The 13,817-nt window shown below is 40.3% G+C and overlaps 1 pseudogene; it reads left to right on the forward strand.

Moving 5' to 3' along the window:
* Nucleotides 1-432: 432 nt before the first annotated feature.
* LOC130536472 (myosin heavy chain, fast skeletal muscle-like) lies at nucleotides 433-10,468 on the forward strand (annotated as a pseudogene).
* Nucleotides 10,469-13,817: the final 3,349 nt, after the last annotated feature.

Below are 13,817 nucleotides of genomic sequence, written 5' to 3' on the forward strand. Positions count from 1 at the left end.
GATTGATTTGGATCTCCATCCATCTCTGAAACCAAGATTGAATTTTTATTCAAATGGATAGTAATGGATTTACAAAAAAGAGTTTTGTGTTTCTTACAGAGGTATTTATTAAAAGTCATTTTACATAAATAAACCTTGACTAATGAAAGCTAATCTAGTAAACCTAAATTCTAATTTTCTAAGTATGATATCATTTTAAGACAACCAATTATGTAATATTATGAGAGAAAAAGCAGCATTGACATTAAATCAAACATTCCTTTCAGCACATTATTTCAAGTTGAGTGATGCTTCAGAATAGCTTCCATCATAGATTATTGATCTGTTTAGGGTTCATGTCCAAGAGCAACTGGTATGAGGTGAAACCTTAAACATCACATGTATTGACTTACAACATGTGTCTCCTTTTTACCGTCACCCTTTCCTTATTTGGCACATACACTACATATAACTTGGCTGTGTCAGCAAAGCCCCTGTGAATATAAGGACCCCTTTGGAGACATCAGTGTGGAACAGGAGACCCGTGAGTTGGTGGTAAATATTGTTTAGTTGTTGTGTGTTTTTGATTTTTCAAATTAGTTAAACCACTTAAATATCTCCAAATTCAACAAATCAAAATGTTCACATTTTTGAAATTTCTAACTGTTGAATTTTCTTTTCTTATCACATATATTCTTTTAACAGCCACAGAGAATACAATTCCCCATAGGAGCAGCAAGGTAAAGGCAACATAACAATTAATTGATTGATCCTTAAATAACTAAAAATGTGTCAAATTATTCTGATATTCTCAGTTCAGCAGTAATATTATACAGTATTAAGCTGGATTCCATTGCTAAAAAAAACCCCACACAAATTAGTCTAGTCATTATCTTAATTAACATAACTTAAGTCATTCAAATCCTCTGTAATTATCTAACAGACATAAGCCGCCACCATGAGTACAGATGCGGAGATGGCCATTTATGGCAAAGCTGCCATTTATCTCCGGAAACCAGAGAAGGAGAGAATTGAGGCTCAAAACAAACCTTTTGATGCCAAGAGTGCCTGCTACGTAGCTGATGCTAAAGAGCTGTACTTGAAGGGAACAATTCTCAAGAAAGATGGTGCTAAGGTCACGGTCAAAGTCCTGGGTACTGAGGAGGTGGGTATCATTTAAGTCCAGATGAATTAAGAGTAAACATGGTTAAAAATTGCTTCAAAAATACTGTCGCTCTTGCAGGAGAGGACAGTCAAAGAAGATGACGTCACTCCAATGAATCCTCCCAAATTTGACAAAATTGAGGACATGGCTATGATGACCCATCTCAATGAAGCCTCTGTGTTGTATAATCTCAAAGAGCGTTATGCAGCATGGATGATCTACGTAAGACACTGACTGATGGGATACCGGACGTTTGCTAAATGGTGAAGATGGACTAACAACTGATTATCTCTGGTTACTTTCAGACCTATTCTGGGTTGTTCTGTGCCACTGTGAATCCTTACAAATGGCTTCCTGTGTACGATTCTGAAGTTGTAAGTGCCTATAGAGGCAAGAAGCGTATGGAGGCTCCACCCCACATCTTCTCTGTTTCTGACAATGCATATCAAAACATGCTCACAGGTAAGCGATAGGAAAATAAATGAATAAAAAACAGGTTTTTGTATGTACATTAGCAAATATTTATAATTTTTTTGTTTTCTCTAACAGACAGGGAAAATCAGTCTGTCCTGATCACGTAAGTTATATTTGTTAAATTTGATCAAATACATACGTTCAACTGATTTTTAACAAATCTTTACATGCACCTAGTGGAGAATCTGGTGCTGGAAAGACTGTCAACACCAAGCGTGTCATTCAGTACTTTGCCACAATCGCTGTTGGTGGTGGAGAAAAAGAAGGAATCAAAGATGGGAGTATGTTACCTTAGCCAATGATAAATATGTATTTTTCCTGTCCTAAACACACACTAAGTCCTTTCACATCACTTCTAATGACTATAGGGCTCACTTGAGGATCAGATTATTGCTGCTAACCCCCTCTTGGAAGCTTATGGTAATGCCAAAACTGTGAGGAATGACAACTCGTCTCGTTTTGTAAGTACAGAGAGATTTTTAATTGTGTGAGTTTTCTTCCTTTTGGCCCCTTCATATTCATACTTTTTTCCTCAATAGGGTAAATTCATCCGAATTCATTTTGGCACAAGCGGCAAACTGTCTAGTGCTGATATTGAGACATGTAAGTAAGACTTAAGGTGATGCACACATTCCCATTTTGGCCAAGCTCTAACTGTTAAACCACTTTGACAGATCTGCTGGAGAAGTCTAGAGTGACGTTCCAGCTTCCCGATGAAAGAGGCTACCATATCTTCTACCAGATGATGACCAACCACAAACCTGAGCTGATTGGTAAACACTACTTGTAATCTAGCAAGTTTTTTTTCTAACATTCAACAGACTACTGACTTTTTAACTTTTTTTTTTCTTCTAGAAATGTCACTTATCACGACCAACCCCTATGACTTCCCCATGTGTAGCCAGGGTCAGATCACTGTGGCCAGCATTGACGACAAAGTTGAGCTGGAAGCTACTGATGTGAGACTTATGAAGCTGAAAACTCAAAATGATCAGTTGTCTCTGGCATTGTTAAAAGAAATGAAAAAACAGGACCATTTGGAATCTTTATATTTGCATTTCTGTTTGATTAGAATGCTATTGATATCCTGGGCTTCTCTAATGAAGAAAAGATGAGCATCTACAAAATGACTGGTGCTGTGCTTCATCATGGTAACATGAAGTTCAAGCAGAAACAACGTGAGGAGCAGGCTGAGCCTGATGGCACAGAGGGTGAGTGTAAAGTAGAAAAAGTCTTTATTGGACTTGCAGCAACTGCAGCAAGGAAAGTCAAGGCCACATCCTCTATGCACTAACTACAAAGTGTGACATGATTTTCAGATGCTGACAAAGTTGCTTATTTGCTGGGCTTGAACTCTGCTGATATGCTGAAGGCTCTGTGCTATCCCAGGGTGAAAGTCGGAAATGAGTTTGTTACCAAGGGACAGACAGTCCCTCAGGTATGGGAGAGGAATCATGCACGTTTGAAATTGTTCACAGTCTGAGACAATGCAGCTAAGAATAAATGTTCCAGCTTTATCCTGTCTGTATGAGTAACTTTTGTGAGACATCAGCTAAGGAATAGAAGACACATATTGATATTCATTTTTGCAAACCAGTAGTCCAGGTTTATTTACACCACATGTCTGCTTTTTCAGGTTAATAACTCAGTGCCTGCCTTGGCTAAATCTATCTATGAGAGGATGTTCTTGTGGATGGTCGTCCGTATCAACCAGATGTTGGACACTAAACAGCCAAGGCAGTTCTTCATTGGTGTCTTGGATATTGCTGGCTTTGAGATTTTTGATGTAAATCAAACAACAAACTGTTCACCTTCAGTCTTTGAATAGCCTTGGTGTCAGGCATTATACTGAACAACTGTATCCTTACAGTACAACAGCATGGAGCAGCTGTGTATCAACTTTACCAATGAAAAACTGCAACAGTTCTTCAATCACCACATGTTTGTCCTGGAACAAGAAGAATACAAGAAGGAGGGTATTCACTGGGAGTTCATTGACTTTGGTATGGACTTGGCTGCCTGCATTGAGCTGATTGAGAAGGTATTATTCTAGTTGTATCTTGAGACCCTTTTATATCTATGTATTTCTTGGTTTGGCTACAGTTGAATATGTAACTTACATCTGTGTATTTGCACACCTTTTCTAGCCTATGGGCATCTTCTCCATCCTTGAAGAGGAGTGCATGTTCCCCAAGGCCACAGACACATCCTTTAAGAACAAGCTGTATGATCAGCATCTGGGCAAAAACAAAGCTTTTGAAAAGCCAAAGCCAGCCAAGGGAAAGGCTGAGGCCCACTTCTCCCTGGTGCACTATGCTGGTACTGTGGACTACAATATCAGTGGCTGGCTGGACAAGAACAAGGATCCACTGAATGAGTCGGTTGTGCAGCTGTATCAGAAGTCTCCAGTTAAGCTGCTCTCTACCCTGTATCCTCCTGTTGTGGATGGTAGGACTTTTACTTCAGTAAATTCAACCGCAATGGGTCTAAATCAGCCAAACTTATGAACTTAAATTATCTACAGAGCCTGCTGGTGGCAAGAAGGGAGGCAAGAAGAAGGGTGGCTCTATGCAGACTGTGTCTTCACAATTTAGGGTAAGATTACATCATTTTTTAAAATTGTTTCTTCTTGAAAGTAACTCAAGTATCTCAGTAATAATATATAACCATTTTGGCCCCACAGGAGAACTTGGGCAAGCTCATGACCAACTTGAGGAGCACCCATCCTCACTTTGTGCGTTGCTTGATTCCCAACGAGTCAAAAACTCCAGGTATAAAAACCACACCACAATCACAACAGAATGTTTGTGGTCAGGTTTTGTTTACATTGGATCTCTCAATGATGTGCTACTTTCACAACAGTGAAATTTTATTTCAAATAATAAACATTTGCTCTTTTAACAGGTTTGATGGAGAACTTCCTTGTCATCCATCAGCTCAGGTGTAATGGTGTGCTGGAGGGTATCAGAATCTGCAGGAAAGGTTTCCCAAGCAGAATCGTCTATGGTGATTTCAAGCAGAGGTATTCTGTCCAAAAAAAGAAGCATTTTAAATGCAATATGTACAAATTTATCATGAAGACTCCTGACTGTCTCCATAAAGATACAAGGTCTTGAATGCCAGTGTCATCCCTGAGGGTCAGTTCATTGATAAGAAGGCTTCAGAGAAGCTTCTTGGATCAATTGATGTTGATCACGACCAGTACAGGTTCGGCCATACCAAGGTAATACGATGTACCCTAGTGCCGGATATGATATATAAAACTTGGGAAATAGTTTAAACAATTGAGGAAATGTCAAAAAATGCCTGATGTATCATTAAAAATATGAATTACCTCTGTTTCTCAGGTGTTTTTCAAGGCTGGTCTTCTGGGTACACTTGAGGAGATGAGAGATGACAAACTGGCAGCTCTGGTCACCATGACTCAGGCTCTCTGCCGTGGTTATCTCATGAGAAAAGAATTTGTGAAGATGACTGCAAGGAGGCACGTAGAAAGCAGATGTATTTAGGTGCACGTCGATTTTGTAAATGTCAATAAATTAACGGCACACTCTTCTTATCGACAGGGATGCCATATATACCATTCAATACAACGTCCGCTCATTCATGAATGTGAAAAACTGGCCATGGATGCACGTGTACTATAAGATCAAGCCTCTCCTGAAGAGTGCAGAAACTGAAAAGGAGTTAGCTCAGATGAAGGAGAACTATGAGAAGATGCAGACAGACTTGGCTGCTGCCCTGGCCAAGAAGAAGGAACTAGAGGAGAAGATGGTGTCCCTTTTGCAGGAGAAGAATGATCTCCAGCTGCAAGTGGCATCAGTAAGTGCAGAGTCAGAAACTGAGTTTCTTAGGGGATTCATTGATGTTGTCCTAACTTCAGTTATCATTGAAAAAAATAGGAGTCAGAGAATCTGTCTGATGCTGAGGAAAGATGTGAAGGTCTTATCAAGAGCAAGATTCAACTGGAGGCAAAGCTGAAGGAGACCACTGAGAGACTAGAGGATGAAGAAGAAATCAATGCTGAGCTGACTGCCAAGAAGAGAAAGCTGGAGGACGAATGCTCTGAGCTGAAGAAGGATATTGATGACTTGGAACTCACCTTGGCCAAAGTGGAGAAGGAGAAACATGCCACTGAAAATAAGGTTCGTGCCGAGTATTCGGCATACTGCCTACCATATGGCTTTCAATGTGAAGACTACTGTAGAGAATAATGACACACACACCTTACTTTTGAAATTAGGTGAAAAACCTGACTGAGGAAATGGCTTCTCAAGATGAGAGCATTGCTAAGTTGACCAAGGAGAAGAAAGCTCTTCAGGAGGCTCATCAGCAGACTCTTGATGATCTGCAAGCTGAGGAAGACAAGGTTAATACTCTGACCAAGGCCAAGACCAAACTTGAGCAGCAAGTGGATGATGTAAGTTTCCAAGGACATACAAATCAACAAATACTGTATCTTTATTGAGATAATAATGAAGTCATATTGATGCTCAGCTTGAAGGCTCTTTGGAACAAGAAAAGAAGCTGCGCATGGACCTTGAGAGAGCCAAAAGAAAGCTGGAGGGTGATCTGAAACTGGCGGCAGGAGTCCATAATGGATCTGGAGAATGACAAGCAGCAGTCTGACGAGAAAATGAAAAAGTATAGTAGCCCCCCTAAATATAAACAATAACCAGTCCATTTGTTGGAATGGGAACTGTATTAAGACACACAGTCATACAATAGCCAAGTATGTATACGTATGTACATACATGTTCAAATGATAGATTTTGTCCTCTTTTACCCTCTCAGGAAGGACTTTGAAATCAGTCAGCTTCTCAGCAAAATTGAAGATGAGCAGTCCCTGGGTGCTCAGCTCCAAAAGAAGATCAAGGAACTTCAGGTAACAACATGTACTGTTGTTACCATGTCGAAAAGACAGCTGTTTTCATTTTATAAAGTAAGAGTATTCCTTCAAATAACAAGCCACCTTTACTACCAACAGGCCCGTATTGAGGAACTGGAGGAAGAGATTGAGGCTGAGCGCGCTGCCCGTGCTAAGGTTGAGAAGCAGAGAGCTGACCTTTCCAGAGAACTTGAAGAAATCAGTGAAAGGCTGGAGGAAGCTGGTGGAGCCACTGCTGCTCAGATTGAGATGAACAAGAAGCGTGAAGCCGAGTTCCAGAAGCTGCGTCGTGACCTGGAGGAGTCCACTCTTCAGCATGAGGCCACTGCAGCTGCTCTTCGCAAGAAGCAGGCTGACAGCGTTGCTGAGCTGGGAGAGCAGATCGACAACCTCCAGAGAGTCAAGCAGAAGCTTGAGAAAGAAAAGAGCGAATACAAGATGGAGATCGATGACCTGTCTAGCAACATGGAGGCTGTCGCTAAAGCCAAGGTATGAAACCTGTTTACGTGTTAACTTGTAAATCTGTCAAAATACGTAGTGAAATTTGACTGTTGTTATCGACCTCTCCTTTCCTTCTTAGGGAAACCTGGAAAAGATGTGCCGTACTCTTGAGGACCAACTCAGTGAACTGAAGACCAAGAATGATGAAAATGTCCGCCAGATCAATGATCTGGGTGCCCAAAAAGCACGTCTCCTGACAGAAAATGGTATTTATGAGTTTGCACAAAATGATCGATTGTTGATCCTTTAAAGAACTGACAACCATTCATGCGATATGACATTCCATCAGGTGAGTTTGGCCGTCAGATTGAGGAGAAAGAAGCTCTCGTCTCACAACTGACCAGAGGAAAACAGGCCTTCACGCAGCAAATTGATGAGCTGAAGAGACAGATTGAAGAGGAGGTCAAGGTTAGTAAAGCTCAGTGTGTGTAAATTCCATTCACGGATTAGAGCTTTTGTACATGGGTTGATTTTCTTACACCAGGCCAAGAATGCTCTTGCCCATGGGCTGCAATCAGCCCGCCATGACTGTGATCTGCTGAGGGAGCAGTTTGAAGAGGAGCAGGAGGCCAAGGCTGAGCTGCAGCGTGGAATGTCCAAGGCTAACAGTGAGGTGGCTCAGTGGAGAACCAAGTATGAAACTGATGCTATCCAGCGCACTGAGGAGCTTGAAGAAGCCAAGTGAGTAACATTCAAATAACGAATTGATATAGAGGGGGCACACTGATACCCATGCTTAAGAGGAAATACGGTGGCAAGTGGAGCACACCTGAGATGTACACTTTTATAACTCAAAATGATAAACTATTAACAGGAAGAAGCTGGCCCAACGTCTTCAAGAGGCCGAGGAACAGATTGAGGCAGTGAATTCCAAGTGTGCTTCACTTGAGAAAACCAAACAAAGGCTCCAGAGTGAGGTTGAAGACCTCATGATTGATGTGGAGAGGGCCAATGGACTGGCTGCCAACCTGGACAAGAAGCAGAGAAACTTTGACAAGGTTTCAACATCTTTGATGTGCTATGTGAAGATTGAAGGCTAACGTTCTTTAGATTTTATTAAACCAAGTCGAAAAACTGTGTCTGTTACTCAGGTCTTAGCAGAATGGAAACAGAAGTATGAGGAAGGTCAGGCTGAGCTTGAGGGAGCTCAGAAGGAGGCACGTTCTCTTGGAACTGAGCTCTTCAAAATGAAGAACTCTTATGAGGAAGCTTTGGATCAGCTGGAGACCATGAAGCGTGAAAACAAGAATCTCCAGCGTAAGTGCTGACCACACCATGTTGATCATTTGCCATGTGCTAAAAACAATTGTATATCTTTGGTATATATATCTATCCTAAAGTATACTCTGAAATAGAAGTTTGAAGACAAATGTACACGTGTGTCTTTGTAGAGGAGATCTCAGATCTAACCGAACAAATTGGTGAGACTGGCAAGAGCATCCACGAGCTGGAGAAGGCCAAAAAGCAGGTGGAGACAGAGAAGGCTGAGATCCAGACAGCTCTTGAGGAGGCAGAGGTACTTTTAGAAATCACTTTTGACAAATTTAAAGCTCCCTTAAGAATACATTTTGGAGACAATCTTTAATGAATACTTGAATATTTAGGGAACTTTGGAACACGAAGAGTCCAAGATCCTTCGCGTCCAACTGGAGCTCAACCAGATTAAGGGTGAGATAGACAGGAAGCTGGCAGAGAAAGATGAGGAAATTGAGCAGATCAAAAGGAACAGCCAGAGGGTGACTGACTCCATGCAGAGCACTCTGGATTCTGAGGTCAGGAGCAGGAACGATGCCCTGAGAATCAAGAAGAAGATGGAAGGAGACTTGAATGAAATGGAGATTCAGTTGAGCCATGCTAATCGTCAGGCTGCTGAGTCCCAGAAGCAACTGAGAAATGTGCAGGCACAGCTCAAGGTATGTTAGCACACACTGCTGGATCATCTGTCCTAATTTGGAATCAACATTAATATTTGAGCAACATTTTTCCACCAGGATGCACAACTACACCTTGATGATGCCGTCAGAGCTCAGGAGGACCTCAAGGAACAGGCTGCAATGGTGGACCGCAGAAATGGTCTAATGATTGCTGAAATCGAGGAGCTTAGAGCTGCACTGGAACAGACGGAAAGAAGCCGTAAAATTGCTGAGCAGGAGCTGGTGGATGCCAGTGAGCGTGTTGGACTTCTGCACTCTCAGGTGAAAAGGCACCTCCTTTCATCTTTCTATCTAACTTGTAATGAAAATGGAGATACTAAAATATCATTCGTGGATTTCTTTTTCACTGTAGAACACCAGCCTCATGAACACCAAGAAGAAGCTCGAGTCTGATCTGGTTCAGATCCAGAGTGAAGTGGATGACACGGTTCAGGAAGCCAGGAATGCAGAGGAGAAGGCCAAGAAAGCAATTACTGATGTAAGTTTAATTAGTTTTTGATGTGTTGTGTTTGCAGCTATACGTTTCAAGATATTATGAGCTCCTTCTACATTCTCCAGGCTGCCATGATGGCTGAGGAATTGAAAAAGGAGCAGGACACCAGTGCACATCTGGAGCGAATGAAGAAGAATCTGGAAGTTGCTGTTAAAGATCTGCAGCACCGATTGGATGAGGCTGAGAACCTTGCCATGAAGGGTGGCAAAAAGCAACTCCAAAAGCTCGAGTCAAGGGTAAATACGGAATAAAAGTGTGAATGTGAATTTGGATGCATATGAAATTGTCCATAACATTCTGCTGCTTTCATAAAGGTACGAGAGCTGGAAACCGAGGTTGAGGCTGAGCAGAGACGTGGGGCTGATGCTGTTAAGGGTGTCCGCAAATATGAGAGGAGAGTGAAAGAGCTCACCTACCAGGTAGTCTAATGTTCCAAACATTAATATCATAAATCTAATGTTTGCAGCCTCTGTGAAGAGTCATGTATGGTTTTAATTTTTTTCTCAAAGACTGAGGAGGACAAGAAAAATGTTACCAGACTGCAAGATCTGGTGGACAAATTGCAGCTCAAGGTGAAGGCCTACAAGAGGCAATCTGAGGAGGCGGTAAGGACCAGTATGCTATCGAAATATTTTCAATTACGCCATTTGTGTCTGTTTTTTCATGATTTACATGTGGTATTTCAGGAGGAGCAAGCTAATGTTCACTTGTCCAAGTGCCGGAAAATTCAGCATGAGTTGGAGGAGGCTGAGGAGCGTGCTGACATTGCAGAGTCCCAGGTCAACAAGCTCAGAGCCAAAAGCCGTGACTCTGGAAAGGTAAATAACATCTGGCCTTTAATTTACTTCCAAGCTTTGTTTACAGATCTGTTGATCCCTTTACCTGTATACACATGTGTAAACTCATGAATAAGTTACTGATGTACCTTTATTTCACAGGGAAAAGATGCAGCTGAGTAACAAGATCCAGCCTGGGTTGTTTGTAGTCATATAATATGATGTAAAATAAACCATAATAAACATTTTTGCTCTTGACTTTCTCCGTGTCATTTTGATTTAACTTCTTTTGCAATCCACTAATGTAGTTCACAGATGCAAAGTAAAGCGATTTATAGGGGATCATCACCTGTTGCACCAGTTTACTTACTAAAAAGTTTGTCAGTGGATTTTACTATTTCTCAAAACTGATTAATAACTTTCTTGGTGTTAATATTCAGAAGATACAAAACAATTGCCAAACATTGACTTTCTGTTAAATCTTTCAAGAAATTAACAAAATGTTTTACATGTGGGATTTTTTTTTTTTTTTACGTCAAGCTGCATATCGGAATTGAGTTGCTGAACAAAAGTCAGATTTGTGAACAAGTCAAGACCACTATGACTACTTTGGAATAGTCAAAGCTTCAGTCAATACCAGGAGAAGATTCTTCAAATATACAAAAAAAGTTCAAAAGAACAGAAATATTATTCAAAGATAAGAATAACCTACTGCCAAAACATATCCAGGGAATGTTCACAGACTGAACTTTCAAAACACAAGTTTAAGTCAACATTGGCATATTGAGCTGTGGGAAGACTGTCAAACAATTTGCAGATATTTAATGTTTAAACATCCATCAGTTTAAAAAAAACTGCAAACAGATTTCTAAACTGATATATAGTGGAGGTAGTGTGTTAGATTTATGTGCATATTTATATAATTTGCATATTATGCAAAGCTGAACCAAAAAAAGTAACACAATTGCAACCAATAATTATTTTTGCATATATATTTTCCACATATTTCTGAATTTAGAATAGTTGTAAAAGTATAAATGAGTATCAATTTTATGATAATTTAATGTACTGACATAATCTCACAGGGTAGTAAGGTAAATATTGATTTTAGCATTTTTTGATGAGACACTGTTCAAAAATTGTTCTCACTATAAAATGATTAAAACAGAAGAAAACCCTTCAAGATTATCTCGTATAGGGTACCATTCGCACAAATAAATTTAGATTAGCAATTGGTGAATCTCAGCCGATACCAGCCTTATTTCAAAGTATTGGTACTCATAATAACTGGCGATACCAGTCACCAATACTCAAGAGAAAAAAAAAACACAAAACATCAGCTTGTGTCAAGTCGTGCTCTTTGGCAGAAGATGGTGGTAAATCATTGGCTCATGCCCTGTTAAGACAAACACAGCACGCTGCACATACAAACTTGGCTGCTTGCATCTCAATTCAGGAATTGCAGAATGCCTGCCAAAAGAACCTTGAGCAGGACCAGGCTCATGTAGGGGAAACATCCTGCTGGGCTGCTGGCTGGGTAGAGAGGGAAGAGAAGGGGAGGACAGGTAGAGGATAGATTAGGTAGGAGAGAGAGAGGAGAGGAGAGGAGAGGAGAGGAGAGAGAGAGGAGAGGAGAGGAGAGGGCTTGAAGGAAAGTGCATCTGGAAGATTGGGTACAATGAAAGCTGTTTGTGTATATTCATAAGAGTCTCACAAATCAAACACTAATATATATATATAAATAAAAGCCTTTTGGTCTTGAGGGTAAATAATGTGTGAATAGTACCTGCTGTGCAAAATCAAAACTGTAATCCATCCTAATCTTCTTGGTTGCTGGTGGGTGGTTCCAAAAGACAACTGGGTGTCAGAACATGGCTCTCTACAGTCAGCAGTCATCTCATTTTACACACCCCTCTCTTTTTGGACAAGAGCAAGGTGATCTTGTTGCTTCGTAACTGCTTCCGACTTTCTCTCTTCTGGGAGATTTGCACTTCATACCAGCTGTCCGTTACTCTGTTGGCATTGCCAGCAGAGATCTGCGCATGGCCTACAACTTCTGATGGAGTCGAGCACTAAAAACTGGTTTGCAATGGCAGAAAGTGACTTCGAATGAACAATAATGTAATGTACATAACATAGATAATTGGGACATTAATGAAATGCACCCGGTAAAAAACTGAAAAGTAGTCCTGCAAACTTTGTTGTCTTTGATCAAATAAGAAGTTCGGGGGTGCTATATATTCCTTGTTGGCTTTTTGTTGGATGTAGTCATCTCAGAAGTAACTACCGTACATCTGTTTAACTCAAGGTGTTCAATAACTCTTATAACCTGCCTTTTTCGGCTTGTCAAGAGTCCATTTATGTTGTATGTAAGCTCTGAAGTTTTGGGCTACACGACTGCTTCAAAGGGGAGAATTATCTTTTCTTCTGTAGCATTTGCAGTCAGTTATGGATCATCTCAATTTCTCTGTCTTTGTCACCTTCAAATATTACCGTAGATATAGTTCCTCCCCTGCTCAAGGTCTTCATCTTCAGCTAGGGCAAACTGTAGAGTGGGGATTTTCTCCTGTGTAATGCAATCACTTGTCAATGTCTTGGGTTTCAACTTCAAGTTCAGGTTCAGAACCAGAAGAGAGATTGCGTCGGCATAACCAAAGCATCCGTCTTGTTAAAGAAGCACTGCTCAAGATTTGCGCTACAACAGCCACGATTTAGCTCTTATGCTATATGTTTTTCCTGATACATCTTCATTCAACGATGAAAACAGGCAGCTTCCAGATGTAGCAGTAAGGTTTACTACCCTACTTTAAATGCTGGAGTGGTTGCTTAAGTAGCCATGTGATTCTATTTTAACATGCAGCTGATTGGGCAAAAACAAAAGGACAAAAACACTTAACCAACACTTAGCCAGTATACTAATTTACTGTTGTATCACAGCACCCCCAACTAGGACCCAGACACCTACGGGAATTCCTTCAAAACAATGAAAATTTAAATACAAAGTTTATATCTTTAAGTCCTGTCTTGACCTTGCACTTGACTGACAATATGGTACAAGGACCTGTTAGAAAAACTAATTTGCATATGAATTAACTCACGGTTCACTGGCTTTGACAATGGTTACACACATTAGCTTATGTTACCCTCGAAATAATGTCTCTAAACTGCACAAATAAAAATACTTTCGTAAACATATGGAGATAATTAGACAAGATGGTGGCAGCAGCCAAAATATGAGCAAAAGTGATTTTTCTGCACTGAAAATAGATCTCAAACTAATATGTTACAAATAGATATCAAACAAAGCTCATCGTAGAAAAGTAAATTTGAACACACCCGCAAAATAAAAAGATAGAAAACCAATGCTCATTTAATGTTCAGTTGCATATTAAAAAAACAGGTATCTTGAGCTTTTTCGTGAATCCAAATTGTATTACAATTTTCACTGATTATTCAGTAAGAGGAATTGATTTACAACTCCCAGTAATTTTTATGAAGAGCACCTTTCATTTTACATAATTAAGCCTCATGAAATCAAAACTCATCAAACTTAATTTCCAGCGAATAAGTGAATCATTACACAAAAAAGTGTATTGTTGAATGAAAA

The sequence above is a fragment of the Takifugu flavidus genome, chromosome 13 (assembly GCF_003711565.1).
Source record: "Takifugu flavidus isolate HTHZ2018 chromosome 13, ASM371156v2, whole genome shotgun sequence".
NCBI classification, from domain to species: domain Eukaryota; kingdom Metazoa; phylum Chordata; class Actinopteri; order Tetraodontiformes; family Tetraodontidae; genus Takifugu; species Takifugu flavidus.